This window comes from Sciurus vulgaris (genome assembly GCF_902686455.1).
Source record: "Sciurus vulgaris genome assembly, chromosome: 7".
Classification (NCBI taxonomy): domain Eukaryota; kingdom Metazoa; phylum Chordata; class Mammalia; order Rodentia; family Sciuridae; genus Sciurus; species Sciurus vulgaris.
In genome coordinates, this window is record NC_136467.1 from 134,290,554 (window position 1) to 134,316,852 (window position 26,299).

At 36.6% G+C, this 26,299-nt stretch overlaps 1 protein-coding gene and 1 pseudogene across 2 annotated transcripts in view; one reads left to right on the forward strand and one right to left on the reverse strand.

The window, feature by feature from the left end:
• Window positions 1-26,299, reverse strand: part of GMDS (GDP-mannose 4,6-dehydratase) — a 626,998-nt gene that overhangs the window by 450,689 nt on the left and 150,010 nt on the right.
• On the forward strand, window positions 5,626-24,595 carry LOC306665880 (chondroitin sulfate N-acetylgalactosaminyltransferase 2-like; annotated as a pseudogene). Its single transcript has one exon. The product of its transcript is annotated as a chondroitin sulfate N-acetylgalactosaminyltransferase 2-like (transcript).

The window sequence follows — 26,299 nt, forward strand, 5'->3', positions numbered from 1 at the left end:
CCATGTTCTTGGATAGGCAGAATTAATATTGTCAAAATGGCCATACTATCAAAAGTGCTATACAGATTCAATGCAATTCCAATTAAAATCCCAATGATGTACCTTACACAAATAGAACAAGCAATCATGAAATTCATTTGGAAGAATAAGAAACCCAGAATAGCTAAAGCAATCCTTAGCAGGAAGAATGAAACAGGGGGTATCGCAATACCAGAACTTCAACTATACTACAAAGCAATAGTAACAAAAACAGCATGGTATTGGCACCAAAATAGACAGGTAGATCAATGATACAGAATAGAGGACATGGACACAAACCCAAATAAATACAATTTTCTAATATTAGACAAAGGTGCCAAAAATATGCAATGGAGAAAAGATAGCCTCTTCAACAAATGGTGCTGGGAAAACTGGAAATTCATATGCAACAGAATGAAACTAAACCCCTATCTCTCACCCTGCACAAAACTCAACTCACAATGGATCAAGGACCTTGAAATCAGACCAGAGACCCTGCATCTTATAGAAGAAAAAGTAGGTCCAAACCTTCACCTTGTTGGCTTAGGATCAGACTTCCTTAACAGGACTCCCATAGCAGGAGAAATAAAAGCAAGAATCAATAACTGGGATAGATTCAAACTAAATAGCTTTCTCTCAGCAAAGGAAACTATCATCAATGCTAAGAGAGAGCCTACAGTGTGGGAGAATATCTTTGCCACTCATACTTCAGATAGAGCACTAATTTCCAGAATATATAAAGAACTCAAAAGACTCTACACCAAGAATACAAATAACTCAATCAACAAATGGGCTAAGGAAATGAACAGACACTTCACAGTAGAAGATGTACAAGCAATCAACAGATGTATGAAAAAATCTTCAACATCTTTAGTAATAAGACAAATGTACATCAAAACTACCCTAAGATTCCATCTCACCCCAATTAGAATGGCGATTATCAAGAATACAAGCAACAATAGGTGTTGGAGAGGATGTCGGGGAAAAGGTACACTCATACATTGCTGATGGGACTGCAAATTAGTGCATCCACTCTGGAAAGCAGTGTGGAGATTCCTTAGAAAACTTGGAATGGACCTACCATTTGACCCAGCTATCCCACTCCTCGGCCTATACCCAAAGGACTTAAAATCAGCATACTACAGAGATACAGCCACATCAATGTTCATAGCTCCTCAATTCACAATAGCCAGATTGTGGAACCAACCTAGATGCCCTTCAGTTGATGAATAGATAAAGAAACTGTGGCATATATATACAATGGAATATTATTTCGCCATGAAGAATGATAAAACTATGGCATTTGCAGGCAAATGGATGAAACTGGAGAATATCATGCTCAGTGAGATAAGCCAATCTCAAAAAACTAAAGGACGAATGATCTCGCTGATAAGCGGATGAGGACATATAATGGGGGGTGGGAGGGGTTAGCGTTAGGGATAAGGAGGGGGGTAAGAATGGAGGAAGGAAGGACTATATAGAGGGAAAAGAGGGGTGGGAGGGGTCGGGGGAAGGGAAAAAAATAACAGAATGAATCAAACAACATTGCCCTATGTAAATTTATGATTTTTAATTAAATAATGTGAATTCTTACCAACTTGATATGAAAAAAAATTTATACATCCTTATGGAGCAATTCAATATATGTATAAAATGTGTCATAATTAAATTAGGGTAATAAGCATTGCCAACTCTTCAATCACTAATCACTTTTGTGTGTTGGAAATTTTGTTTGATTGACATTTTGAAACATATCACAGATTTTCTAAACCAAGAGTTAACCCTACTGTGGGCCAAGGAAGAACCACAAACATTTTCTCCACTCAGTGTTTTGGTGTTCCTCATTGAACTTCCTTCCATTCCTCCTTTCCTCTGCCCTCTCAGTCTCTAGTGACCACTACTGCATTCCATTCTTCTACAATATTGCCTTATTAGTTGCTACAAATGAGTGAGAACCTACAGCATTTATCTTTCTGTGTTTGGATTATTTCACGTAATGTAATGAACTCTAGTTCCATCCATGTCACTGCAAACAACAGGATTTCATTTTTAATGGCTGAGTAGTATTTCATTGTATAAATAGACCACATTTTCTTTATGCATTCATCCTCTGAAGGTGTATTCGGGTAGATTTCATATTTAGCTGTTGTGAATAGTGCTGCAATAAACATGGGAGTGCAAGTATCTTTTTGGTATAATGATTTCATCTCCTTTAGGACACAGACCCAGTACTGGAATTGTTAGATCATATAGTAGCTGTTTTGAGGAATTGTCACACTGTTTTCCACAATGGCTGTACTAATTTACATTCCCAACAACAGTCTATGAGTGTTCTGTTCCCTTTTCTCCACAGCCTCAACAGCATTTATTACTTTTTGTCTTTTGTATTTCAGCCATTCTAACCAGGGTGAGATGATAACCTCAATGTGGTTTGATTTGCATTTCTCTGATGGTCACTGAAATTGAACATTTTTTCATGTACTTGCAGACTACTGTATGTCTTCTTTTGAGACACTTATGATTATTTCTTCAGCCCATTTCTAAATTGAATTGTTCAGATTTCTGTTTTGAGGGATTTTTTTTAGTTCCTTATATGTTCTGGGTATCAACTTTTTGCCAAACAAAGGGTTTGCAAATATTTTATCCCATTCTGTCTAGTTGTCTCATAATTCTCTTCATCATTTTCTTTGCTGTGAAGGAGATTATTAGCTTGATACAATCACATTTTTGTATTTTTACTTTTGTTTTCTGTACCTTTGCAGTCCTAACTAAAAAATCATTGCATATATCATTGCTTACATTTTCTTGTAATATATTTCTTTAAATATATCACAGATTGTTTTAAACAAAAGTTATCCTATTGTGCTCTAAAAAAAACAGAATGATATCCTCCACTCTGTGTTTTAAGGTTTCTTACTGAACTTCCTTCCATTTGCCTCCCAGCTTTCCCACATGCAGGTTTAACATTTAGGTATTTAGTCCATTTTGAATTGATTTTTGTGTTCAGGGAGAGGAAGGGAGAGAAGTTTCAGACTTTCGTTTATGCATATTCAAATTTTCTAATGCCACTGTATGTTCTTAGCACCTCTATAAAATCTCAGTTAGCTGTATGAATGTAGATTAATTTCTGGGTTCTGTTCCATTTGTTTATCTGTTTGTATGCCAGTACCAAGCCGTTTTAGCTTTGCAGTATGTTTCAAAGTCAAATACTAGGATGCTCCCAGCATACCACCTCCCAATCCCACTCAGGATTCCTTGGCTATTGTGGTTCCATATGAATTTTAGGATTGTTTTGTCTGCTTGTGTGAAAAGAGTTGTTGGTATTTTGATGAGAACTGCATTGAACCTATAGAACATTTGGGACAGTATGTTATTTTAAAAACATTGATTTTTTTTCCTATCCATGAACACAGGATATCTTTCCAATTCTGTGTGTCCTGTATAATTTATTTCATCAGTATTTTATGATTTTCATTGTAGAGATTCATCACTTCCTTGGTTAGATTTACTCCTAGATAATTTTTTAGGTATTTTGTAGCTCTTTTATTAATCTGCTGAGAAAGATTTTAAAAGGTACTGCTGTTCAAGTTCTAAGGGGGAAATTTTTCACCCTCGACTGTGTTTCACATGTTTTAACCCAAAAATATATAATGGATGATTCAGAGAGGGTAAACCTCAGGGACATCGGCCTGAAAAGAATCTATAAGAAATAAACAGGAACTTCTTTAAAAACAAAAATAGGACAGTCCCATTTTCAGTACTGGCATTAAAGCCTAGCTTTTGAACTTTTTGAATTTTACAAAATAAGATTTATAGCTGAAATAACCTTAAATAATACAACCATATTTTTAAATAAGAAGAAAATATACAGGTAACTATAAGCCTCCCTCATTCTTTCACAGACTTTTTTTTCTAAACTATTATCTTCAGTCTATAAACCACAGAAGCAATGCTAGTGAAATGAACACCCACATCGTACAGGTGAAAACTCAACTCAGGTCATGCACCAGCTGCCCCACGTGATGATGGCACATGGTATTCTGCACCCAGCCCTCTCTGCCTGTCTCTGCTCCTTGTTGCGCACAGCAATCACCTCACTGCTTAGACTCTCCATGAGAGCCAGGGAGGAGCCTCACTATAGTGTTTTTTTGGTTTTTTTTTTTTCCCTTAAATACACAACAGGAAGTACAGCTTATTCATATTTTATTTTCAAGTCTTGGATAAACACGGTTTAAAACAGCAAAACAAAATAAAGTTAATTTCTAAGTTCTGTAATTATACCAAAATTATTCATTCACTCATTCAAACAATAGTTGAGCACTTACTATGAACCATTAGCATTCCACGATGTCCATTCCAGGAGGTACTGCAAAGACAAAAACCTCTGCCTTTGTGGATCTCATGCTTTAGTAGGGGAAGAAGGCCACTAAATAACCTGAATAAGTACAATGTGTGAGATATGTGAGAAGAAAGTGCTATGGAGAAAGGGGCTGGGTACAGGCAGAATGCAAATCACATGGAGTAGGGGAGCTGCTCACTGAAAAAGACTCAAAGAAAGAAGCAAGCCACTGAAGGCCTCCAGGTGCAGAAGGCCCTGAGGCAGGAGCATGGCTGGCTTGTCCCAGGGTCAGAGAGAAAGTCAATATGACTGACACCTGGGGTAGAGGGGAAGTGTGCAGACAGGCCCTGGAGACCCCTGCAGGACTGACCAACTGTTTGTTCACTGCCTTCCCCACCCACCCTCACTTATACCCTGTATGCCTGAACCTTAACCCTCTGAGATGAGAGGCCATCAAATAAGTCTTAATGGTATTTAGGAAATAAAGGAAAACATTTTTCTATAGATTGGTTATTTGCCCAAAATCTATCCTCAAGTGTGGGGCGCTTCTCTGAAGAGTGAAAGTGACATTATATATTGATTATACTAAAGATCTTAAATGATTATAAAGTCAAATTATTTAAAACTACCCACTTCTGTTGAGATGATTGTTATAAATGCTCATCCAAGCCCCCCAAATAATAATAGGAGACAAGAGGACAGAGGAAAAACTATGTGTATTGATATATTTTCCATCTCATTAGTCATTCTTTATCTATATATTAAAAGCTTTCAAATGTTTTCACAGCTATGAATTTTGACTTTAAAACCTGAAATCCTAAACCACTGCAAGGCAGTTGGCTTGGATTATTTCCTAGTGCTAAAAGTTCAGCAGCTAAATAAAACTGAGAACTATATGTTAATCATTCATTCAATATTTCTTAACCACAGTTATTCATAGATCAGCATAAGAAACCAAAGAAACACCCCCAGCAATATTCCCTGCACTGGCCCAGAAGCAATTTCCATCTGTGGTCTCAAGAGGCAAAGCTTCCCAGGGGCCCAAGAGAAGCATACCCTTCATGTTCTGGAAGGGGCACTCTGGGAGACATGCATGGCATGTGCAGCAGCCCTCTTGTGAGTCACCTTCTCCCTTCAATAAGTGTATAGTTATCCCTCAGTATCCACAGGTGATTGGTTCCAGAACTCCCACTCCATACCCAAACTATCTCAAGTCTGTACAGATACAACCTATATTTTTTTCAAATATTTTCCAATCTCAATAGGAAATTTCACATAACTATACATCTAATTCAAAAACAAAATTATAAATATACTGGGTACTGATTTTAAATTGTTGACCTACAATATTTTCTGCTTATGATGAAAACTGGGAAGAAGTATGCTTTATACTTAGGATCACTGGGACTAACATGGATACTTGTGAGGATTTCAAGAGCTCTGACAAATAAATACATTATCACTTTGCACTAAAATAAGAAAAAATCCTCTTTCTTTAGTATAAACTGAATTCAAAATATGACTGGTATAATTTTTAAGGCTAGTCACTCTTCACTGATATTTCTGAAACTTGCTCTTTGTTTTTTATTTTATTTTATTTTTTAGTTGCATATGTAGATAATACCTTTATTTCTATTTATTTTAATGTGGTGCTGAGGATCAAACCCAGTGCCTCATATGTGCTAGGCAAACACTCTACCACTGAGCTACAACTGTAGCTCCTGCTTTTTGCTTTTAATTAAAATAGTTGTTAATGATTCAAATCACCAAGTTTTCAATTGCAGGGCTTTGATTTCATCTTAGAAACATGCTAATCGCATTAGTCTAAAATCTATATTGAGAGATGAGTCATAACAGAAAGGATCAACTGGCAACAAATAGCCTGGAGTTTTAAAATTCCCAGTGGTAGTTCTGTAATTTGAGGCAAACTAATCAATCTCTTTGAGCCTTAATTCACTTACCTATAAAACAAGGATATACAGTTCCTTCTCATTTGTGAGGGTTAGAGATGTCATGAACAAAGCATTTAACCTTCAATAAATTACACCTATCAATAATACTGGTTTGCTTTAGAGTTTATATGGTCAGATCTATAAACATGGCATTTGCCCTACAGGATACAAACGGCAGCACCCAACCCAGGATAGGGATTCTGTTTGTGCACATCACAGCTACGTCCCCTAGACATAACACTACCTAGAATTTAAAGGATATCAAGTAAATATCTTTTTATCCAAAAGAAGAAAATAATAAATATGCCTATAAAACACTTTAATATACCTCAAAGTTGGTATCAGTTCAAATGTTTTGCATTACTCCCTGCTGTAAAAGATACTTTGACGTTTCTGATATTGAAGATTTCTAGTAAGCAAAAGGAAGATCTTCAATTTCTTAAAAAGTTCACTTACATGACAAGGTGGTGGGTAATTGCATTTTTTATAATTTGCAAATAAATATAGGTCAAAACATTTATTCCATTCTTAAGACCTAAAAACAAGGAACCAAAAAGCACAAATATTCACCACCATAAACAAAGTGGTTGTACTTTTCATAATGGAAAACAATGTGAAAACAAACAAAATTAAACCATAATAAATGTGAAGTGTAACACTATTACTAAACTCAAATCATAATAAATACGAATATATAAAATGTTTAAGAAACTGCTAACACTGTAGTTAAAATCTTTATAAGGCCAACTCTTGCAGCCATGTTCCAAACTCAATAAAGAAGTTGGATGCTACGCTGGCTGTGTGAAACATTCAAGTCAAAACACAATCTAGAGGGAACAAAGCAGTTGTGGAACCCAGTGTCTCAGCAGCCCTAAATAATATCCCACCTGTCATTATGTCAAACAATTTGGCCCAACTCCCTACCAAGACAAAAGTCACTTTTGTTGCATGTCAAATGTGCCCAGAGAACAGACCAGGAAAAGCTGTTTGAAGGTTAGAAATACTCCAAGCATTTCAAAAGAAAAGTCATAAACAAAATGTGTTAATGCTCAACATCACTAGTTAAAAATAGTCATGAATTAACAGATGTTACTACTACAGCTACATAACCAAGTAATGGACAAAGTTGAGTTACATAAATAGGGAATCTGCAAAGATTCAAGAATAAATAATTAATTACACACCATGTGGAAAAGATCTCTCACAAATGTAAAAAATAAAAATCAACAAGTAGCACCTAATGGAATGTTTTCAAAATACAAAGAACAGATCTCACATTTGCCATTGCCTGGAAAGCAGACCTGCTGTGAATTATGCATTCATACCCTAAATTGGTACTAAAAGACAATTCAGAGGTTTTAGCTACTCCTTCAATATTCTAGATTTGTAAAAATTATATGTACCAATAATCATATTTGTGTGTATATAATTCCTATGATTTGAAGTGTGTCAAAATTTTGCAAAGTATATTGGAAATAAGAATAAGAAATAAAAGGCTAAGAAAAGATTTTAAAGAGACTTTAAGTAAAGGGGGACAAAAGAAGAAAGAGGAAAGAGAGAAAAAATTATACATTTTATCCAACCACATTTACACACTAAAAGCAAATACAGTCTTTGCTGAATATTTTCCATTATTTTCCTCCCTGGGGCTGACTGACATTTTGTCTGTGTGAAGAGATACTATTTCTCCCTATACCTAGAACCCAAGGTACCTCCCTCTTCCCTTCCCTCCCCACAATTTCTACCTGATTTATTCATTACCCCCTCATTAATCCCACTCTGGCCAAGCCACTTGGGTTACCTTTCTGACACAAGCCCTGACACTTAGGTGGGGGTAACTGCTATAGGGAGTAAGAGGTGGCTCTGCCAGTTTCAGAGAGCTAGGCAGACTTCATGCCAGCTGATTCTTTAGCAAGGCCACACTATTACACTCACAGAGTGATCATGTGTTTTTTGTTTGTTTGTTTGTTTGTTTGTTTGAGTAGGGGTAAGGGATCATTCTAAGCATTTCATTTATATTCCTGTAAACTTTCCAATAACCCAATGAGGGAGGTACTATTATTATCTCAGTGTTATGTTTAAGAAAATTGGGGCACAGAAAGTTCAGTGTCCTATCCAAGGTCACAGAAGCTAGCAAGTGGCAAAAGAAGATCAGAGCCCAGGACATCCAGCTTTAGAGCATATAGTCTGAACCATTAATATGCTATTTATTGCCCAAGAGGTCTCTTCTCTGAAATTCTACTTAAGAGTCCAGAAATAGCAAACCAAGTAAGAAAGTTTAACATATAAAATATGGATGTTGGTAGTGGGGGAGCCCGAGATAGGGGGCCCATGTTCTTCTCAATTTTACTGTGGACCTAAACTGCTCGAAAAATAAAGGTTCATTTCTTTTATTTTTTAAAATCAATAAAATAAAATGTGGGTGAAAAAGCTATTAAAACATCTTTATTACAGAATGATATAAATTTCATAATAAATAGATGAGGAAAACAAACCAAAATACAATTACAAATTCATGAAAAGTGAGGTTCTTTTTAATCTTTTAATTTTTTACACACTGCATTTTGACCCATTGTACACAAATGGGGTACATCATTTCGTTTCTATGGTTGTACACGATGTAGATTCATACTATTTGTGTAATCATACATAAACATAGGGTAATGATGTCTGTCTCATTCCACCATTTTTCATACCCCCTTCCCTCTCATTTCCTTCTACATATTCTAAAAGTTTCCCCATTCTTCTCTCCCTCTCCACCCCCCACCCCCATTATATATCATTCTCCACTTATCAGAGAAAACATTCGAATTTTGGTTTTTTGGGATTGGCTTATTTCAAAAGTGAGGTTCTTGAAGAGAAGATAGTTGTGATGTTTTACCTATGGGTTTTAGAAGAGGCAGGAAAATAATTCAATCCATGAAGTAAATAATAAGTGGATGTGAATCAAATCAAAGAGAGGAAAGTATAATGTGAGACATTCATAATTACATATATGTCCAGGTCTAGGAAAGGGGAGGCAAGGTTTGATGGCTCTGTGTTGAAGACTAGAGAGCTTCCAATGCCCACAAGCCTAATATCAGGGGAAGGAAGTGGGAAAGAAGGCTAAAAGGAACTCAGGCCACTGGATCCAGAAGCACTTGCAGCCCTGGCTGAGCAGAAGCACAGGAGCACAGCAGAAAGCACTGGGAGAAGTGGCTCTGGGGTGATGGCTTGTGAGAAAAAGACGAAAAGCATGATTACATATGAAAAGTTTGGAAAGATTTCAAAGATGCACTTCAAATGTTTTTAACAGAGGAAAATTATTCAATGTCACTCCATAATTAGGATTACAAGTTAGTGGATCTGGTACAACCAAAGTGAACTCATGTGAAAATGCTCCAAAATTAAGAAAAACCTGACAACATGAAAGTTTGCATGCAAACTAGAAAGCATGGAACTGGAAATATTATACCATAATAAAAAAAAGATAATTCACTCAAACCCACAAAATACCCACCAATATCAGGTACTACAAGTTTCTTTGTGGGTAAAAATTTATCTACACAATTTATTTGTGAAAAGAAGTTTGCATTGTAATTTTTATCATATATATTTAAGGTATATAAAATGTTTTGATACATGCACACATGGGGAAACTGTTTCTACAGTGAAGCAAATTAACATATCCATCATTTCACTGTTACCCCTTTGATTATGGTTGGCAAGAGCACCTAAAATTTCCTCTTCTGGAAAAGATCCCAAATATAATTCCAAATATATTGACTAACTTTCTCATATTGTATATTAGATATGTAACTTGTTCATCCTACCTGCATCAAAATCAATTTTTAAAATACATAATTGCAAGAAAGAGTAACATTAAGGCAAATTGCTATGATCATCATGGTTCCAACAAAGTGTTACAGGTACTTGAAAAAATATTTCTTTTATTATTTATTTATTTATTTGGTACCAGGAACTGAACCCAGGGGCACATAACCACTGAGTCACAACTCGAGCCCTTTTTATAACCTTTTTGACAAGGTATCAGTAAGTTGATGAGGTTGGCTTTGAACTTGCTATCCTCCTGCATCATACTCCCAAGCTGCTGGGATTACAGGTGTGTGTGCACCACTGTGCCCAAATCAAAGGAGTACTTCTATACAGGCAGTGATATGGTGGGACATGGCTTAAACTAGATGAATGAGATTATATGCAAGTTTCTTTTCAATTATATAATCCCTGAAGATTATTATCAAAGTACACCTGTGTTCTAACAGGTGGTAGGCAACTCTTTCCAAGTTAAATTCACACTTCCTCAAAATAAACTCCTATTTTAGCAAGTTAATTCATGAAAAATATGGTATTAACTCCATTACTAACAGTTCAGCAAGAGGCAGTCTTTTATATCTGAAATATATTTTAAATGTGATACAACTAAGAGATACTTTATAGGGAAAGTGGAAAGCAGATAATAATATGAATATATATCCAAGCATCTTATTTACTTTTATTTTTTCACAAGCATAGACCATGATCATAAAGTATCTATAATGTGCCTATCCTTTTCTATTACTATCATGTTTTACAGAAGAGAAACTTAAATATAAAATAATAAATATCTTGTTCAAGCACACTCATCCAGGAAGTAAGAGAGTTTTGGCCTTAAATCCAGACTGAAGAGCCATGCTTTTAAACCCTCCCCTCCACTGCCTCTTGCTAAAAGGAGTCTAGCTAGGGGGATGCTGCAGACTCTAGCTCAAACTGTCTGGCCATTGCTAAAATATGATCATAACTGAGGGAGTGGACACTTGAATGACTGTATCTATCACCCCTTTCCCAGGGGGAGGATGGGGAGGCTCTATGAAGTTTTCCACACCCCATTCCTTAGTTGGTCATCTGTATCCAGTCAGCACCTAGATGCTGACACTGCGCTTGGGACTCAGAAATGCAGTCTCCAGGGCAGAATCTGGCACCCCTTTTGTACGATGGCCATCTGGCCTATGGATCCTTTCTCAGAATAGTATTTTTAAAGATAGAAAATTAAGCTATATAACATTACAATGGAAGTAAATTAAACTGAAAAGCCATTATCAAAATATTTTGAAAAACAAGTTCATGATATAGTAATATAGGTCCTCTAAGATCTTGCAGTTTAATGGAGGATGTCACAGGGACTAAGCTTGGAAAGGTAATACCTGGAAACACTCCTTCATATATGTTCATAGACATTATCAACACTATGACCACCAGAGAACAAAAGTCACATGATCTCAAAAAAAAAAAAAAAAAAAAAAAGGCTCTGAATGTTCCTGTGGCTCTTAATCGAGAGACTCATTCAGTGCAAATGCACTGAATCATCAGCACTACAGGGTCCTAGGACTTTCATGACCTTGGCTTCTAAGACTCCACACTTACTTGCATCAGTACCTCCCATTCCCACTATTTCTATTCTGCTTCTTCCAGAGTTCTCCAAACTTCTTTTTTTCTTTGTTCACATGGGATCTCACTATGTTGCCCAGACTGGTGTCAAAATCCTAGATTCAAGGGATCCTGCCCCCTCAGCCTCCCGAGGCACACACTACCACCCCTGTATCTCATCCTCTGACTTCTGAACACACACATATTCAAGAGATTCCTATCACAGTGTGCACCACAGAACCAATACCTGATGGAACAGTGCCTGGTAAATTTCTGACTGGCCTTCAGGTATCATCTCCCTTGAGTACACACCACAGTTACTCTTATGTATTATTTTTTAAATGTAAAGTATCTCATATGTCCTTGTTTTATCCTCACACACGCCTACCTACAGAAGCTCTGCCCTTGCCCCAAAAGAGAATAGATTCCTCCCAGAGACAAAAATCTGAATCTTTCCAGTGCCTTCCTCTGTCCATTGTTCACATAAACACAGATGCTCTGAAGAATGTTTCCTAGCAAGCGTGCTCTATCAACCCCATCCTAGATATTCACTGGGTCAAAACCAGAACTATAAACCTCAAATCCTAAATTCTTCATTTAGGGGCCTATAACAGCCAAATCAGAAATTTCTAGGATATAGTACACAGTGAATACCAGCCGTCTTTATTTTTTTTATTCTATACAGATTTTTAGGGTTCTTATCTTAAGGATTCCTTTAGTCCATTAGCATAATGTCAACAAGGGTCAGGCCTGAGTGAGGCACTCAGTGATTCCTTTTCCTGAATCCATCTTGCCTAATGGATAATTAATTTCTTGTATATATTTGTATAAACCACATAGTTACTTCACACATAACATGAGCTCAATAAATGTTGAATGAGTGAAAGAAAAACAAAATAAATACAGGCTACTGATGATATGGCAAAGACTGCATCTTTAGCAAACAAGAAACATTCCATTTTCTTCAACTATTAAAATGCATGCTGCAGGGAGCAGGAGCAGCACAGTGACTACAAGGGATCCACTGTGCCCTCACAGCCTGAAGATTTTCTGCAGACCCTGGCAAGGTGGTGCAGGCCATGTTGGAGGAGCTCAGTCAGAAGCCAGTGAGCATTATGGCAGCTGCTGGCTAAAGAACACTGTTCAGTGGAAATTAGGAGAATCAATGAGAAAAATGGAAATTGACTACAAACTCAGTTTACTTGGCTGAGGAGGAGGAAAGAATATCACTGAACTCCATGGGATTGAAAGATCTTCCCCATGTGCTGCAAACACTTTAATACAACTTCCTTTTCACTCATCATATCCTACTGTTGACTCTTTTTTGCTGTTGACTCAAATTTTCATGTCTAATAAAGATGATCTATCCCCATACTAAAAAATAAATAAATAAATACAATGCATGCTGAAAAAGCTATGAAAAGACATATGAGATATTTTACATTTTAAAAATAATAAACCTCAACATTCATTCACTACCTGTACAGGCATATTTGAAATTTCTTATATTTTATTTTATTGTTTGTTCTATTTAGTTATACATGACAGCAGAATGCATTTTGATTCATTGTACACAGAGTACGACTTTTCATTTCTCTGGTTGTACCCAATGAAGAGTCACACCATTCGTTTAATCATACATGTACACAGGGTAATGATATCTGTCTTGTTTCACCATCTTTCTTACCCCCTGCCCCCTCCCATCATTTTCCTCTACACAATCCAAAGTTCCTTCATTCTTCCCTTATCCCTGCCCCTGCTTCCCCATTATATATCAGCATCCACTTATCAGAGGAAACATTTGGCCTTTGGATTTTGGGGATTGGCTTATCTCACTTAGCATGATATTCTCCAATTCCATTCATTTACCTGCAAATGCTATAATTTTATTCTTCTTTATGACTGAGTAATATTCCATTGTGTATATATACCACAGTTTCTTTATCCATTCATCTTTTGAAGGGCATCTAGGTTGCATCACAATCTAGTTATTGTAAAGTGAGTTGCTATAAACATTGATGTGGCTACAACATGTAATATGCTGATTTTAAGTCTTTTGGGTATAGGTCAAGGAATGGGATAGCTGGGTCAAATGGTGGTTCCATTCCATATTTTCTAAGAAATTTCCATACTGCTTTCCAGAGTGGCTGCACCAATTTGCAATCCCACCAGCAATGTATGAGTGGACCTTTTTCCCCACATTCTCACCAATACCTATTGTTGCTTATATTCTTGATAACTGCCATTCTAATTGGAGTGAGATGAAATCTTAGGGTAGTTTTGATTTGCATTTCTCTAATTACTAGAAATGTTGAACATTTTTTCATGTATTTGTTGACTTTATACCTTCTGTGAAGTGTCTGTTCAGTTCCTTAGCCCACTTATTGATTGGGTTCTTTGTATTTTTGGAGTTAAGTTTAATGGCAAGTGATGAAGACTGAATTCCAACTGAAGGAGGTCAGTCACAGCCTGTTTATGCCTGTTTCCTATTTTTAATGTGAGGCACAGCATAGCCTGGCCTCACCTTCTTCATCTCTAAAATGCAGATACTACCATCAGGGCCACAAAAAAAAAAAAAAAAAAAAAAAGGAGCAATACAAATAATAGTAAAGTCTGCTGTCAATCTGCAGAGCAACTCTTCATTAAGGAGGAAACCCATATGTGAGTTGGAAGGTCCATGCCAGGTAGGGGGTGTACACATGTGGTTCTCCATGTGTTTGCCATGTGTGTTCAGCCATGGATACACTTCACTTTTCAGACACTCAACTTCTTCAACAATAGGAAATGTATGCCATGGGAACAGTTATTCAATAATTTATGAATTATTTAAAAAGCAATATATTTTTTCTTACAACTTAGATCCCCTAAAATGTTCAAAAATCATTACAAAAAGGAACCTTCTTTACCCCCAACTCTCAATACCATGGTTCTTAAAAGTTCTAATTGTTTCTTTATAGAACTCATTTGAAAAAATGGAAGGGATCTACAGAGCTTCAGAATGTCTAAAGTAGGCTAAGAATTTTTGTCATTTTTTTTTTTAAAGAGAACTGATCAAATGTGGAAATAATACTGCTCCAAAATATGCTGAAAGTTCCAATTCTCTCCAAGATATTAGGAGCATGACCTGTAAGTTCTGGTTTCAGACCAGCAGGGAGTGGATTGTGAGAGTTACGGTTTTGTTTTCCAGTGACCAATCTCTGCAAACTCAAGTTTAAGGAAAGATACTGGAAGTCATCCAAAATCAATCTTCTTTCAATTTCATCATTTTAGGACAAGGAGTAGATCCTTCACACTGCATGGAACAAAATCAATAAATGCCAAGAACAACAGGCATGGCTCTTTCAAGATCATTTCATCAGGACTTAGCAGAGGCAAACACAATGAAGTATCTGTAAGCTGCTAGAATAACAACATTTTCACTTTGTTATTCACTATGTTCCCAACTGAACTCCATCTTCCTGATTCAAATGCCATTTCAATATTTGAAATTGCTAAGGCTGGTAAAACCACAAACACATCTGTGAACTTCTATCTGCTTAAATCAGATGAGTGTGTGACCTTTTCTATCTCAGGCTCAGATAGTCTGCATTAATATACTGTTTTCTTTTTGCATATATTCTTTTATGCATCTGAGGCTCAGTGACCCTTCCCTAGAAATACCAACTAACGGTTTTACTTTCAACATTGGAATGTTTAGATTAGACAGTCAGTGCACAGGGGAAATTAATACAGCCCCCACCTGCCACAACTCAAGCTAACTTGTGCAGTGTCACTCTTGTGCAGAAGGTACCAGAGCAGCTTGAGGACGGGGCTGGATTGGGGGAGGCACCTCTTCTAAACATATCTAGTTACTCTTCATCACTGAGGCATCCAGGAGGACAGAGCATCAATCTGCAGATAGAAGTCACTCAGCAGATGCATGGGAAAGAAGAGTATGTTGTGTTCAAAAAGTTGCAGTTTGCTTAGAAGTTTGCTTTTTAACTTATGTTTATAAAATGGTACTTCAGATTCTGTTCCTAAAATATTGCAGCAAATAAAAAATTTGCAAAACAATACCTTCGGGTTCTGGATATGTGGGATGGGCTGCTGAGGCAGTAGCAGTTCTGGTACTCAGGGTGCCACCTGCCCAGAAGGCAGCAGTGGCTTTGTGGTCATGGAGCACAGAATGAAGCAGTGCCGAAAGTCACCACCCATATAATGAATTTTATAGATCGACTTGTTTTATTCTGGATATCAGGATAACAATACAGGAAGTGTACTTAATTTCTCATTTCTGTAAGTAGTTATGACTACTGAAAAAGACAACTTTTAAACTACAGTGAAATTCATTTTGGTTCCTTTTATGGAACTTATGATTTTGTTTTTAATTTTTGATAACTTTTTGCTAAATATATGAACAAGCAGCTTGTCTTCTTGGGCAAATGCACATTGATAAGAATGTCTATAAGAAGAGTGATCCTCACACCTGGACCCACATCCTACTGTTGGGACTCACTATGCTCTGCACTTTGGTATTATTTATGTACCTTTTGTTATGTGCCTCTGAGACTGATGGAAATGAATCTCTATCTGGTGTTGTGGGAGAAAATTAAGGTAAAGAGTATTATTAAGCCCTCCTACAGGAGCAAGAAGAACATTATAAAACTAAGGATACCAGTTTGAAACATCAAAAGAAGAATTACAAAAAATGAGTGAGAAGATGATATCATTACAAGAGAATGAATACAGGGGTCAATGGCATAAGCTCTCAAGGCAACAAAGAGCAAGCACCTAATGATCGTTTAAGATTTCTCCATTCTCAGAATGACAAAACTGAAGTTAGCATAGGAGCCAAAGTATCCAGCTAGGATGGGATCATTCCCTTTGAATGTTCTGCCTTAATAAAAGTACTTCAGAAGTTGGAAATGTCTCTTTGGCAATCCTCAAGAAAAGTTGGTTGGGAAATACCAAGAAGATTAATTGATAGAAGTTACTGAAGCTGGCTTGGAGAGCACTGATAATCCTGATGAAGATAATGAACAAGAAGATGAGGAGGGTCCCCTTGGAGAGAAACTTATATTTAATGAAATGTCTTCGGAGAAGGTTATGATTGCACTGAAAGAGATAAGGAAACACAGTATGAACTTTTCTTAAGAAAGCATAACTTATGGAATATAGACATGTGACCCTCTTCTGCACTTTATGACCTCTCCTGAAAGTGAACAGTGAGATAACTGATATTACTAGTTCAATTATTACCATCACTGTAATAATTCATCACTTGCTGAAACAACTTACACATTTGAACAGTTTGTTTAGAACTTCAGGGATATTTGTATTCATCAGGACAAGAGGATGCATCTTTTTTTGTTTGTTTGTTTTTGTTTTTGGTACTGGGAATTGAACTCAGGGGCACTCAACCACTGATCCACATCCCCAGCCCTATTTTGTATTTTATTTAGAGACAGCATCTCACTGAGTTGCTTAGCACCTGGCTTTTGCAGAGGCTGGTTTGAACTCATGATTCTCCTGCCTCAGTCTCCTGAGCTGCTGGGATTACAGGCATGCACCACCATGCCTGGCAAGAGGATGTATCTGATAGTGGTAAATTTTGGTAAAGTGATCTATCTAACGTCAAGTCTATCCTAGAATTTGACATAAGTGAACACAATTTTCACAATTACACTTTGGTCTCACTGAATGAAGAATTCAATCATGACTAAATGTGGGTGTCTGAGCTTGGGAAAAAGAAGAGTTCTTGATGTTTTTCTGTGAAGTTGATATATATTTCTCACTCAAACTCCTTAATGATTGCCAGTTAAATGCTGAGCCAGGTAAAAAGGTGCTTTACCCTTTGGTGCTCAATCTTTACAATCCTGACATCCTTCATGCCAACCAGGATGTGCCATGACCTGTGGAGCAGCAGCGGTCAGACTTTTACCCTATTGATATGAAAGGTTCTTATTTATGTTTGTTGTCCAAGTAGAAAACAAAGTTTCATTTTTAAAAAGTTATTTTCAAAACCCTTTAATAAATAAACTTTAGAAATAATTATCCTGAAAACATTGAAATCACCTTTCCCTTGAAAATTCTTACTAGCCTCCCCCCACATAAATAACATAGATACATATTTATTTATATGAATGATCATATCTCCATTTTTATCTTCACTGTTCCATTTGGTGCCAATTCAGAATGTGCACTCCTGTTGGGACAATATCTCTTACCTATTATATACTATTAACACCATAAGCTTTTTATACCGACTAAATTCCACACAGGAAGCAATGAAGATTAGTAAAAACCAAAAACGGGCTTTGGGGCAATAAGAGCTGGACTAGAAGGCCAATTCTCTCACTCACTGCACTGGATATCTGATCTTAGGTAATATACTAGGTTGAAGAATCTAAAACTGCTAATATTCAACAATTTGGGGGCTATAAAATAGCAGTTCATATGGCTCAAACAAATAACGGCAACTTTAATGTTCCATAAAATTGAAATAATATCCCCCTACTTAATTAACACAGTCATACAGTAGTCTCACAAAAACTATTTCATTATCTTTATTAAAGCTTTGTTTATTGTCAGACATGGTGGTACACACTTGTAATCCCAGGTACTCACGAGGCTGAGGCAGGAGGATCTCAAGTTCAAGGTCAACCTATGCAACTTAAAGAGATCTTGTCTCAAAAGAAAAAAAGGCCTGGGAACATAGCTCAGTGGTAGCATGCCCCTATTTCAATCCCCAGTACTAGAGAGTGTTGGGGGGCGGATGTGCACACGAGGACAGACATGATTTTGTTTATCAAGTGTTAGTCAATGTAGGATGTCAGATTCTCAGTGAGATACCCTTGTTCTGGTTTTTAAACCTCTGAAAAAAGATAATGGTAAAATTACAAGTTCCATGGAAAACAAAATTTCAGAACAGAGAAATGTACCCTAAGAACTTTATAAAGGCTATGCTAGTGTTTGCCTTTTAGCAATTAGATCAACCACACTTCCCCAGGCCGAAGGCCAGGCCACAATGTACCCACTCACTTTTGCAGGACTAATAGTCTGCATCTGAACAGGACCCTCTTCTCTCTTCTCAAGGACATTCACTATGAGAAATTCGCATCATTTCTATCACTTTCAATGAAGTTTCTGGAAGTCCAGAACTGATAATAAGCTTTTCCTGAGGCCTTCCAGATCCCTCCCTAGAGGAAAATGATTTCTGCATATTCATTGACAAAAGTAGGCTCTCATGTATCACTCGCCTCAAAGTGGTCTGAGTTCTAGAAGCTGTGACAGCAAGTAGGACATGGTGTAACTAACCCAATGTCCAGCTCATCCTCACCACTGACACACATTTAGGAGATTAGCCACAAAGGGAAACAATCCCACTGCCTTATATAATAGGAAACTATCTCTGTTGTTCATCCCACCTATGAAGAAAATTATATGCCTAGAAATAACATACAAAATGAAGAAAACAAAAAAGACACTTGATACAACATGTGTTTCCTACCTTACATAAACACACACACACACACACATACCATCAAACATAGAAAATCTGTGTGCTTTACATAAACACCTCCCTTGTTTAGCATTAACCATAGGTTTCATTCTCTGGCCACTTCCTTTGATGAACCTCAAATACTCTTCACAATTATACAAAGTCAGGTAGCACACATGCTAATGCAACATACTCTACTCTTTCCTTACCAAACTGCTGCTCTAATCCTGCTTTCTGAGTTCTGATGACTTTGGCTCCAAGAGGCTGCCACAGGAAGGCATAGTCACCAGAGAAAACTGAAAGCTGAGTGTCACTGCTGGCCAGGTCAGTTCCCATGGTCTGGCGTGACAGACACCACAGCAACCCATCTGTCAGTACTCCGTACAGAATCCCAGGGTGTAAGTTCCCATCACTGCCCCTGTGCATTACAATAACAATTATAATTTGTCATTGCTAAAATCTCAACTTGTTCTCTTGGGATAAACACAGTAATATTGAATCCTAATTCTCCATTTTAAATCCTAAAATTGAAAGGGCCGTCTGAAAACATCTAATTCAGTGTTTATTTACACTGAAATTGACAGCTATGGGTTGTAAAGTTAATCTGGTAAATGTCACTTTAAAAAAATAGAGAAAATATTGTACATTGTAAGGGTGTGTTACTTTGTCAGATTTGTGTTTTTAATGCATACATGTATGCTGGCATGGTTTATAAAATATATTTCTTGCTGTGGTTTACAGGAAAAAATATTTGAAAACGTTGATCTCATTCAATATCCTCATTAGACAGATAATAAAATTGGGTCCCAATATGGTTAAAAGACTAATAACTACATATTTTGTTACTGGAAAGAACTCATATCTAATTAATCATCCTTTATACCAAGATATCGTCTTTAAAATATAATTCTTTTTTAAAAAGTCCCTACTAAACATCATTACTCATAAAACAAAGAGGACAGATGTGTACAAAATTTTCAGAGAATTTACTGAAAATAAGTTAAATAACTTCTCAAAATCACTTGCCAAATCTGGGTTTTAAGGGTAAAATCAGACAGTAGAGTTAGAAACCAGTGATTGTAACTTTAAATCAATACAAATTAGATACCTGTAACACACAAAGACTACCAATGTCAGGCACTTAGTAAATGCTAATATCCTGTTTAATCATACCTCTTTTATAAGTCCATCCATACAACTTGAGCCTAAATCAAACCCAGCTCACCCAATTCAATAGAAAAAATTTCCAAGGAAACTGTGCAAAAGCAGGATCTATTATTATGAAGTAATCTATAATTCTTCAAGTATCTATGGTAGGTGTAAGAAAACCCAAAACCTTGGACACATCTTGAGTTATTCTAATAAAGTAAATGAAATGGGCAGTAAAATTAAGACCTAAAACAAGTATCTAGGAAGAAAAAAATCAAATCAGACTCATTACAACTGAAATGCCCCTTTTCAGAGTATTAACCACACAACACTTCTGACACTAGCTAATTCTAACTGCTTTGAAAGATTGACCCAAACGCCTTCCAGACGGGCAGGAGTTGAAGGCCAGGTCCATGCCCTCAGACATCTAATTTTTCCTTGATTTTACAATAAAGTCTTCCAATTTCTCACAGATTTTCATGTCACTTGAGTATTCTTAAAGTTACTATAGTTTATTGAGCAAGTCCATCATCAAGTAATTTTAAAATTACAGTATATTTATCATTTGCTATTGATTCTTGACAGATACACTGAAGTAGAGGTCTATTTTTACCAAAACATTCTAGGTAATTGGAAGGAGTACATATTTCAATGTCCCACATTATCAGAAATTATTTTAGCTTGAAAAGAAAGAAACAGCAAAGCTAAAATAAATAATATTCAAGATATAATGAGTCATAAGTCAGTCATAATTATGTATTTCATGGACAGTTCTAGGTAGAGAAAACCAGATTAACAAATATTTTATCAAAATCTCTCTATATGTAAAAATAATGTGATAGACTTTATATTTCAGGTAAATGCAGGTAATTTTCCTGGCTAAAGACTCAAGTCTGATTATTAAAGTTACACTTAACCACATGTGTTAACCTTTCCTTCCACCCTTCTAGATACTATTTATATCAATATATATACTTTCAAATACCTATTAGATCATATAGAGGCACTGTGTTTCTAAGTTTGGGTACTTTGGTGGGGGGCATTTTCTAATCATGTAGGTTATGATAAACTAATGAGCACAAGGCAGACTCATAAACAATGCCTTCTAAATCAACAACCTGGGTTCACATGTGAGAAGCTGCTTATTTGTTCAAGTGGCAGTTGGAGATCCAATTTTCCAATCTCTAAAATAGTTCCCAGATTAGTCAATTACCCTTCATTTCATAGAAAATAGCCATAATACAATAATCCAAATAAAATTCTTGAATTAAACTTTCCCAAAGTCAGAGGATTGGTTTAATTATAGTTTGAACGAACCAAAGATGGCCATCTCCTGCATCAGAGACTTTCTAACACTACTAAAACAAAGAACCAGCCTTGCAATTAGTCACATAAAACCACAACCAAATTCAGCAGTCAGTACAAAATTTAGCAACCTCCCATTTTTCAAGGTTATACCAGTTTTTTTTTTTTAACTAGGCAAAATAAATGAAGCCTAGGAAAACACTCTGAACATGGGCACATTTAAAATAGTGTGCCTTTTCTACAACTGTGTTTAACCAATGCCATGGGACCCTTAAATTTACAAAAGTATAGCTCAGAAATCCTTACAGCTAACCCAGACTGCTCCCATTTTGCTTTTCATCTCTCCAAGTATCTGTAACACGGATCTTACTATTTGCAGTATTCTCTTTTTGTTTCTCCTGAACCATCTATAGCTTTCGAGCTTAGCATCATCAAACTTGTTTTCTAAGTCAAGTAATTCTGACATTTCATCTTGAATCATGAACATCGGTCTTCATTCATCTGCTACGCACCTTATCTTACAACTTTTTCGTAGTCATATGCTCATTCTCCTAACTTATCTTACTTTGGCACATCAGTCTCATCAGAACAGAAAAATTTACCATGAAATTTCAACATTTGTGAAGTCAGACAAAGGTGTACCCAAATCCAGGCTCTCTCACCTTCACTCATTCATTCTGTGGCCTGAAGACACTTACAAAACCTCTTTGAGCTTGTCTCATAGCCAACAAAATGAGGAATATAGAAATATAATAAAGGAATCATTAAATAAAATAACATGTGCATGCTCCTCTTAGCATGAGTGTGGCCCATAGTGAGGGGTCAGGGGTCATGCTGGTGCTGCTCTTATTTCACAGGCTTTGTTCATCCAATCACATGAAAAGAGACATTGTCCAAAAACAATCTTCCAGGGACGACACCTAGAAGAATGCTGTATAAAGAGTCCAAAGCAATTTCTACAGTTCCATTCACCAAGCAAATGTGCATCTTGAGGCAATATCTCTGTCTATGCCCTGATCTACCCACAAGCTATCAGAATCTACAAAACCCCAACCTGAGTGCCCTTTCCATTCTCCATCTCTCCACTAACAGCAATACTTCTTTAACTCTAAGACACAATTCAAAGAAGCATCTAGTCTCACAACAGAAAATTATGACCCAGGTATCTTGGATTCCCATCATTATAGTACTATACAGAAACTTTACTATGATTAAGACCTTTTAGGGCACACTGCAAAGCAGTGCCTCTAATTAGTCAGGAGAGAATAACCAACCAAGAGCAAGCAGCACACTGCTGTTCCTTCCCAGAGCTGCTGTTTCCATAGTTCCTTCAGGAACTTCAAAACCTCCTCAGTAGTGGAGAGGCTGCTTCCCAGCATTTACATACTTTTCAATTCATAGAAAAGACATTTTACAAAAAGTTGTTGATAGACTTTATTCTGTCTGTGCACATCAGTTAAATGTGTTTTATTTCCCTTCTGGGCTGTGTGCTGGCAGAGAATAACACAATGAAGAGGTGGCAGTGTGCGTTTCCAGGCCCTTTATAGCCACGATTATGAAAGAACAGCTTTGAGGAAGAATGTTCAAGCTAACTATAATGGTTTTCCTTTTACTACATTATTGTTGCCATGTGTTTGCTGCTGTCTGAGCAATAAAAAAAAAAAAAAAAAAAAAACTCTGAAATATTTGTCTGTGTCCTTCATAGACTCAAGAGTTTCCATAAGAGAAATCACTTGGAAAATCACAATATTGCTCCAAATAAAATATTAACATAAAAAACTTGTTGAAATGTTGAGCTAAAATACTAAAGAATTATTACCACAGATGTAATTTATGAGGATCTGAGTCCCTCGGCCGCATAAAGGCTTTTCCATTCCCACTATAGGCATATGTTTGGTGTTGTTCTTCACACAATTCTGATGCTCCAAGCCAGAATGGACTGATTGGAGGCTCCTCAGAAGTTCTGACAAGACAAATTAGAATGGCAAGGAGAGGTGTGATTCAATCTTTGAGTAAAAGGACATTTAATAAGGCTATCCTTATAAATCTGTTTGAAGAAATTAAAATGTCTTTTCTTATGAAAACTGTAAACACTCCTTTCTTCCTGTCGCCCTAATTGTTGATTTATTGCTTTGAGCTGAAGAAGTGGGTCTTGAAATGTAACAAGTGACCAGTGGTGATAATCTGCTCTAGGACAGGAAGCTAGTTCAACTTTAGAAAACTAAATAATCTTTGGGTATCCATGAATTCTCTCTAAATCTTAGGGGAAATATTCTCATTAAGAACATATCTAACTGAAGATGAGGCTGAATTTGCATTTGGATTCTCATCTTCACTTTTCAGTGTTTATCCTCACTACCTAAAAACAGTAGGTACTTAACAAATGCTATGCTAATTGAACTATACATGGGTTAGCACTTTGCCACAACCAATATTAGAATTCCCTGAATTCCACTGCCTCTTCTATGGAAGCACAAAACCAGTCTTGAACTTTTAATTATCCCAAAATCTAACACACTGTGCTTATTCATTCTTACATATTATTAACATCAAAGAAGTGTTTATTTTTTGCCAAAATTTGAGATTGGATGAAATATCTATAATCAAGGTCAGAGTTTTGTGCCTTCAGATTCTTAATGGCATTATTGTACAGACTCTATTAACATTTTGTTTACACAAGTAATATCATGGGTTGGATCTATAACATCCCCCAAAGGCTTATGTGTTGAAGGCTTGTCCCCCAATACAGCAATGTTCAGGGGTGGGACTTTTAGAGAAGTGATTGGATCATGAGGGCTTTGATTTCACCCATGGATTAATCTACTGATGGGTTCATATCTGATGGCATTATTGGGAGGTGGTGAAAACTACAGCAGGTGGGGCTTAGTAAAATGAAGTAGATCCCCAGGGTATGCCTTGGAAGGGTATTTCTAATCCCAAGCACCTTCCTCTCTTCCTCTCTTCCTCTTCCTCTTTCTTTCTCTCTCACTCTATCTCTCTCTCTCTATCTCTATCTCTATCTCTCTCTTCCCCACCTCCCGCCCCACTCTCTGCTTCTGGGCCATCATGAAGTGAATAGCATTCCTCTGCTACACCTTTCTGCCATGATGTTTCCATCTTGCCAGAGGCCTAAAAGCAATGGAGCCAGCTGCCCCTAACCTGAAACCATGAGCCAAAATAAATCTTTCTTCCTCTAAGTTAATTTCTCAGTTATATGGTCACAGCAATGAAAAGCTGACCAATACAAGGTAAGGTCTTCACCCCGCAAGACCTATAAAGAAGCTCTGGACTTAACAATTAATTAATGGCTCATCTATTTTATTTGTCTGTGAAATATTATAATCTTACTTATATATTAGAATAGACAAAAGGTGGTTAGAAAGAAGGTCAAAATGAGAAGTAAAGAGTCATAATAAAATGCTGTACTATGGAGTATGGATCTTAAAATGAGAATGTCTTAGAAACAAAAAAGTGCAGTAAAGGTCAGAGTATGGGGTGTATGGAAGGTTCAATTAATGCTTCCAGAAATTACTTATATGATTAATTTGTAAAAGCAAATGCTGACTAGACATCACCTTACCTATAAAATGGCAATGAGGAATCTGCTTTGCCTGTATCACAAGATTGGCTACAGAGATTAAAAGAGATAGAAAACCATACAGCAAACCATAAAGTGAGAGTCCTTCCTCTCAATCTCATTCTGCTTCAAAATCCTCCCAGGATCACACGTTCTTCCAGCCTCAAAATTCCTTAAGTTAAAGTCTTCGGGTTATAATAAATAGTTCCCTGCTTTCTGATTTTTCAAGGCTAAAACTTTCTATCTTTTGTTTAATTAAAATGAAGGCCATTGTAATGGACTCTGGAAATAGCACAGTAAGAAGACTGGTCATTTCTGATTTTAAACCTGATCCTAGAGATGGAAAACTTCACCTAGGAGCAACAGAAGAAAATTCAGGCCTTGTTCCCTTCCTAAGGATAGCTTATGTTGGCAAGTTCTTTTCCTTTATCCCATTGCCAAGAGAGCTGAAACCAAGAACGTTGATAAGCTGGTATAAGGTGCTGGTAGCACATGAGAAATGGAAAGGCCAAAGGATGGTCTAAAATGTGAAAACAAGCATGTCAGAATTCTTCCTTTAGCCTTCACAGAGGCAATGTGTGCCAAGGGAGGCAGTTGATTGAAAAGTCATTATCTGCTTTTTCTTAATCATTAAGTCACTTGACCAACATTCACTGAATAGATACCATGTATAAACCACCATATAAAAAGCAAAAGATAATACCGACACCAAACAAAAACATTCTTATTCCAGAATTAACGTTTTAGATAAGTTTATAATATAGTGATGTGACATGAAAATGAATCACATGAACGAATGATTCTCAACTATTTTCACAGTTTCCAACTTCAGGCCTCTTGGCTGGGACCAGATCACAAGGAAATCAAATGTCAGGCTTAGGTATCTTCATAAAGAAACTACTGAAGGATTGTAAGTAGCAATGTAACTAGCCTGAACTTAATTTACTACTAAATTTGGGAAGAAAAAATAAAAGTCAACTAGGACATTCTACCAATAGCTCATTTGTGAAATGAGGAAGCAATAGCATAGGGAATTAGAGCGATAGTATAGGAAATGAAAAATGAATGCTTTTGAG